This window comes from Mustela erminea, chromosome X (assembly GCF_009829155.1).
Source record: "Mustela erminea isolate mMusErm1 chromosome X, mMusErm1.Pri, whole genome shotgun sequence".
Classification (NCBI taxonomy): Eukaryota; Metazoa; Chordata; class Mammalia; order Carnivora; family Mustelidae; genus Mustela; species Mustela erminea.
In genome coordinates, this window is record NC_045635.1 from 101,908,091 (window position 1) to 101,915,550 (window position 7,460).

A 7,460-nucleotide genomic window follows, 5' to 3' on the forward strand; every position below is an offset into this window, starting at 1 on the left:
TAAGGGTCTCTTATGATTTGTTTCCTTCTCTGATTTCATCTTATTTTATGTTTCCCTCCCTTCCCTATGATCCTCTGTTTTGTTTCTTAAATTCCACATATGAGTAAAACTATATGGTAATTGTCTTTCTCTGACTGACTTATTTCACTCAGTATAATACCCTCCAGTTCTATCCATCTTGATGTAAATGGTAGGATTTTATTCTTTTTGATTGCTGAATAATATTCCATTATATATATAAAACACATCTTCTTTATCCATCTGTCTGTTGATGGACATCTCAGCTCTTTCCATAGTTTGGCTATTGTGGACATTGCTGCTATAAGCATTGGGGTGCATGTGCCCCTTTGGATCACTATATTTGTATCTTTGTGGTAAATACCCACTAGTGCAATTGCAGGCTCATAGGGTAGCTCTATTTTTAAGGTCTTGAGGAACCTCCATACTGTTTTCCAGATTGGATGTCAGCTTGCATTCTCACCAACAGTGTAAAAGGATTCCCCTTTCTCTGCATCCTTGTCAATATTTGTTAGTTCTTGACTTGTTAATTTTAGCCATTCTGACTGGTGTGAGGTGCTATCTCATTGTGGCTTTGATTTGTATTTCCCTGGTGCTGAGTAATGTGGAGCATCTTTTCATTTGTCTGTTGGCCATTTGTATGTCTTCTTGGGACAAATGTTTGTTCATGTCTTCTGCCCATTTCTTGCCTCAATTATTTGTTTTATGGGTGTTGAGTTTGAGAAGTTTTTTATAGATCTTGGATACCAGCCCTTTATCAGATAAGACATTTGTAAACATTTTCTCCCATTCTGTTAGTTGTCCTTTGGTTTTGTTGACTATTTCCTTTGTTGTGCAAAAAAGACTTCTATCTTGATGAAATCCCAATAGTTCATTTTTTGCTTTTGTTTCCCTTGCATTTGGAGACCTAACAAGAAGTTGCTGTGGCTGAGGTCGAAGAGGTTGCTGCCTGTATTCTCCTTTAGGATTTTGATGGACTCCTGTCTCAACTTATGTCTTTCATCCATTTTGAGTTTATCTTTATCTCTGAATGGTGTAAGAAAATGGTCCAGTGTCATTCTTCTGCATGTGGCTGTCCAGTTTTCCCAGCATCATTTTTTGAAGAGACTGTCTTTTTTCCATTGGATATTCTTTACTGTTTTGTTGAAGATTAGTTGGCCATAGAGTTGAGGGTCCATTTCTGGGCTCTCTGTTCTGTTCCATTGATCTATATGTCTGTTTCTGTGCCAGTACCATACTGTCTTGATGATTACAGCTTTGTAATAGAGCTTGAAGTCTAGAACTGTGATTCCACCAGCTTTGGTGGAATTTCTTTTTCAACATTCCTCTGGTTATTAGGTTATTTTCAGTTTTGTTTTTTTGTTTTTTTGTGTGTTTTTTTTAGGATTATTTGTTCCAGCTCTGTGAAAAATGTTGGTGGTATTTTGATAGGGATTACATTGAATGTATATATTGCTCTGGATAGCATAGACATTTTAACAGTATTGGTTCTTTTAACCCATGATCATGGAATGTTTTTCCATTTCTCTGTGTCTTCCTCAATTTCTTTCCTAAGTTTTCTGTAGTTTTCAGAATACAGTCCCTTTACCTCTTTGGTTAGGTTTATTCCGAGGTATCTTAAGGTTTTGGGTGCTATTATAAATGAGATCAATTCCTTAATTTCTCTTTCTTCTGTCTCATTGTTAGTATATAGAAATGCAACTGATTTCTGTGTATTAATTTTTATCCTGCCACATTGCTGAATTACCATATGAGATCTAGCAATTTGGGGGTGGAATAAAAGAAAAATAAAAGACAAATAAGATAAAGAGGTCAGTTCTCCAAGACATAATGATCTTTAACATGTATGCACATAATAACATGGTACCAAAACACTTGAAGCAAAAACTTATAGAACTATGAGAAATAGATACATCCACTTTTATACCTGGAAACTTCACATTCCTCTATCAGAGATGGGAAGATGCAGCAGGCAGAATTTCTGTAAGGACATAGCTGAATTCAGTACCACCAACAACCAACTGGACATAATTGGCATCTATAGACTGCTTCATTTAACAATGGCAGAACACATGTTCTTCTCAAACTCATAGGAAAATTCACCATGATAGACCACATTCTAGGCCATAAAACATACCTTAATGTATTAAAAAAGAGAAGAAATCATATGTCTGCTCTCAGATCATTGCTTAAAGAAATCAATACAGAAAGATAGTTGAGAAATCTCAACATACTTGGAGATTAAACAAAACATTTATAAACATATGAGTCAAGGAAGAAATTTCAAGAGAATTTTTAAAAATACTTTGAACTTGGGGCACCTGGGTGGCTCAGAGGGTTAAAGCCTCTGCCTTCAGCTCAGGTCATGATCCCAGGGTCCTGGGATCGAGCCCCGCATCGGGCTCTCTCCTTGGTGGGGAGCCTGCTTCCTCCTCTCTCTCTCCGCCTGCCTCTCTGCCTACTTGTGATCTCTCTCTGTTGAATAAATAAATAAAATCTTAAAAAATACTTTGAACTTAATGTAAATGGAAATAAAACTTCCCCAAATTCATAAGATGCAGTGAAAGTAATGCTTAGAGGAAAAGATATAACTTCCAAATGTATGCATTCAATAGTGCATATATTAGAAAAGAAGAGGGAAATTTATAACATTGTTTGCATATATTAGAAGAAAACTCTAAATACAATCATCTGAGTTTCTATCTTAGAAAACTAGAAAAAGAAGAACAAATTAAATTCAAAGAAAGCAGATGAAAAGAAATAATAAAAATGAGAGCAGAAACCAATGAGATTGAAAACAGAAAATCAACAGAGAAATCAATGAAATATAAAACTAGTTCTTTAAAAAGATAATTAAAATCAATAAGCCTCTAGCCAACCTAACTAAGAAAAAAAGAGAGAACACAAATAACTAATATCAGAAATGGAAGAGGAGATATCACCACACATCCCATGGACATTGAAAGGATAATAAAGGGATACTATGAAGTCTATGCCCACAAATTTGGTAACCTAGATGAAATAGAACAGTTTCTTGAAAGATACAACCTGCCAAAACTCACACAACAAGAAATATACTACCTTAGCAGGCCCATATCTTTTAAATAGGTTGAATCAATAATTAATAACTTTATAAAGCATAATGCATCAGGCCCTTATGGGTTCATTGGTGAATTCTATCAAACATTTAGGGGAGAAATTATACCAGTCCTATACAATATTTTGCAAGCAGGGGGATACTTCTTAAACCACTCTATAAGGGTACCATTAGCCTAATAGCAAAGCCAGACAAAGACATTTCAAGAAAAAAAAAACTACAGACCAGTATCTCTCATGAACATAGATACAAAAATCATAAAAAAAAAATGATCACTGGGTGTTATATGCAACTAATGAATCATTGAATACTACATCAAAAACTGATGATATACTATATGTTGGTTAATTGAACTTAATAAAAAATATTAGCAAATCAGATCAAACAATGTATAAAATATTATACATCATGACCAAGTGGGATTTTCTCAGGTATGCCAATTGATTTGCATTATAAAATCAATTAATGTAATCTATCACATCAACAGTCTAAGAAAAATTACATGAGTATATCAATGGACGCAGAAAAAGCATTTTATGAAATCCAATATCCATTCATGATAAAAACTCTCAGTAAACTATGAATAGAGGGGAACTTCTTCAATTGATAAAAATATATACAGAATCCTACAGCTAATGTCATACTTAATGGTATGAAACTCAAATTTCTAAGATCAGGAGCAAAGGAAGAATATCCCCCCTTACCACTCATTTTCAACTTCATACCGGAAGTCCTAGCTCATACAGTAAGATAAGAAAAGGAAATGATAGGTATATAGATATGGTAGGAAGACAAAATACTGTCTTTGTTCACAGATGAAATGATTGTTTAGGGAGAAAATCTGAGAGTATCAACAAAAAAATCCTGGAACTAATAAATGATTATAGCAAAGTTGGAGGATATAAAGTCAAAAGTTAATCATTTACCTGAATAACTGCAATGAGCAAACGGAATTTGAAATAAGAAATATAATACCATTTCCATAGCATCCAGAAACATGAAATATTTAAATGTAAATCAAATAAAAATGTAGAGGATCTATATGAGAAAAACTACAAAACTCTGATGAAAAAGATCAAAGAACTGAATAAATACAGATGTTCCATGTTGATGGATAGAAAGACTCAATATTGTCAAGATGTCAGTTTTTCCCTATTTGGTCTATTGATTCAATGCAGTCCCAATGAAAATACCAGCAATTATTTTGGGTATCTCAACAAACTGATTCCAAAGTTGATATGGAGAGGCAAAAGACCAGAATAGTACAATATTGAAGGACAAAAACAATGTTGGAAGAAAGACATTACCCTACTTCAAGACTTGCTATAAAGCTATGGTAATCAACACAGTGTGGTATTGGTGAAAGAATAGACAAATGGTTTAATGGAGTGAAATAGCAAGCTCAGAAGTAGACCCACATACATATAGTCAACTGATCTTTCACAAAGGAACAAAGACATTACAACAGAGGAAAAAAAATTTTTTTTTCAGCAAATGGTACTGGAACAAATAGACATCCATCTGTAAAAGGGAATCTAGACCCAGACCTTACTACCTTCACAAGTATTGACTCAAAATGCATCATAGACATAAATGTAAAATGGAAAACTATAAAATTCCTAGAAGATGATGTAAGACAAACTTTAAATGTCCTTAGGTTTGGCAGTGACTTTTTAGTTATAATATCAAAGGTATGATCTTTGAAATAAATTTTTTATAAGCTGAAGTTCATTAAAGGTAAGCATTTCTGCTCCATGAAAGATATTGTCAAGAGAATGAAAAGGCAGTCTACAGACTGGGAGAAAATAATTGCAAAAGATATACCTGATAAAGGACATTTGTCCCAAATACAGAAAGAACTCTTAATATTCAACAATAAAACTAGCAACCTGATTTCAAAATGAGACAAAGACCTTAACAGACACCTCGCCAAAAAAATGTACAGATAACAAGCATTTGAAAAGATGCTCTACATCATATGTCATTAGGGAAATGTAAATTAAAACAATGAGATAGTACTATATACCTATTAGGATGGTCTAATCCAGAATACTGATGACCCCAAATGCTGGCAAGGATGTGGAGCAACAGGAATTCTCATTCATTGCTGGTAGGTATCCAAAATGGTACAGTCACCATGGAAGACAGTTGGCTGTTTTTACAAAACTAATCTTACTTATCATGTGATCCAGAAATCACACTCCTTGATATTTACCGAAAGGAGTTGAAAACTTATATCCACAAAAAAACCTCACATGATGCCTATAGCAGCTTAATTCATAATTGGAAGTAACTGAGATGTCTTAACTTAACTTAACATGATCCATAACTTGGAAGTAACTGAGATGTCTTTCAGCTAATGAATAAATAAACTATGGTACATCCCGACAATGGAATGTTATTCAACACTAAAAGAAAATGAGCTATCAAGCCATGAAAAGACATAGTGAGAATTTAAATGCATATTACTAAGTTAAAGAAACCAATCTGAAAAGGCCACATGTTGTATTATTGCAAATATGACGTTCTGGAAAAAACAAAACTATGAAGATCATAAAAAGATTAGTGGTTTTCAGGGGTTAGGAGTGATGGACGAATGAATAAGTATAATATAGAAGATATTTAGGGCAGTGAAACTACTCTTTATGATACTATAAACATGTCACCATAAATTTGTTCAAACTCATAGGATGTACAGCACCAAGAGTGAACCCTAATGTAAACTATGGACTTGGGGTAAAATGATATATCAATATAGATTTATCACTTGTAACAAATGTACCACAGCATTTGGAATGTTGATAATGGTAGAGGTTATGCATGTGTGAGGGCAGGGGGAATATGGAAAAATTCTGTATTTCCTATTTATTTTTTCTATGAACCTAGAACTTCTCTGTACTGTTTATTATAAAAATACTAATGACAAGAAAATTAGGAGAGGAGATACTAATACAAGAAAAGAGTGAGTTATAGAAGAGATATAATACAACATGAAAAGGAAAATGAATAAAATGTATAGAGTGAAAAAAGAAATTGACCTTTCTGAGATGAGATGATTATCCACAGGAGAGTCAAAAAATCATCTGAAAACCTTTATAATCAATAAGATAAATTATCAAGATATCTGGATAATATTATCAGTAACTTTCCAAATTATCAGTAATAACCAGTTAAGTAATATAACCAAAAATTTCCTATTCATAGTAGTAACAAAAAATATGAAGTATATGTACAATGAAGAATTATGGGAGAAATTCATAAAGAGCAGACGCTGCCTCCCCGGAGCTGCCCACACTGCCCTGCCATGGTTAGTCCCACAGTGTTCTCTTTGACATTGCTGTGGATGGTAAGTCCTTGGGCTGCGTCTCCTTCAAGCTGTTTGTAGACAAAGTTCCAAAGATAGCAGAGAACTTTTGTGCTCTGAGTACTGGGAAGAAAGGATTTGGTTATAAATGTTCCTGCTTTCACAGGATTATTCCAGGATTTATGTACCAGTGTGGGGACTTCACACGCCATAACGGCACTGGTGGCAAGTCCATCTATGGGGAGAAGTTTGATGATGAGAATTTCATCCTGAAGCACACGGGTCGGGGCATCCTCTCCATGGCCACCGCTGGACCCCACAAGAACTGTTCCCAGTTCTTCATCTGCACTGCCAAGACCAAGTAGTTGGATGGCAAGCATGTAGTTGTTGGCAAGGTCATAGAGGGCATGAACACTGTGGAGGCCATGGAGTGCTTCAGGTCTAGGAATGGCAAGACTAGCAAGAAGATCACCAGTGCTGACTGTGGACAGATCTAATAAATCTGACTTGTGTTTTATCTTAACTAGCAGAGCATTCCTTCTGTAGTTCAGGAGAGTGCCCCTCCACAACCACCTGCTCGAACTACCCAAGAATCTCTGCTCTCACTACAATTCTGCGGGTTCCATGGTTCCTTACCCCCAGGTCCAGCTGGATTGCAGAGTTCAGTTTATGATGATGAAATAAAACCTAAACCAAAAAAAAAAAAAGAAAAAAAGAAAGAAAAAAAGAAAGAAAGAAATTAATTCATAAAGAAAAAAACCCCAAAAAGATTTGAACAATTTAGATATATAATGTATACTTGATATTCACAAATTTAATAGTCACTGACTTATTTCCAAGCAGCCTTGAATATCCATTGCATATAATTATTTGGGACATTAAATTTATTTTTTCTATTTGATCTGTTTAGCCAAAAGCCAGTATTTTATCCCAAAATAGCTATGATACTTATTCATAATCACATGTGCATTTTATGGAATTTATAAAAGTATTGTTTTTAATAGTTTCCTAAATATCCTGGTTCCAGTATGCTTATTTATT

General features: G+C 34.4%; 1 pseudogene; it reads left to right on the forward strand.

Annotated features, from left to right (window-relative positions):
• The first annotated feature begins 6,419 nt into the window (after positions 1–6,419).
• LOC116582784 lies at positions 6,420–7,112 on the forward strand (annotated as a pseudogene).
• The last annotated feature ends 348 nt before the right edge of the window (positions 7,113–7,460 follow it).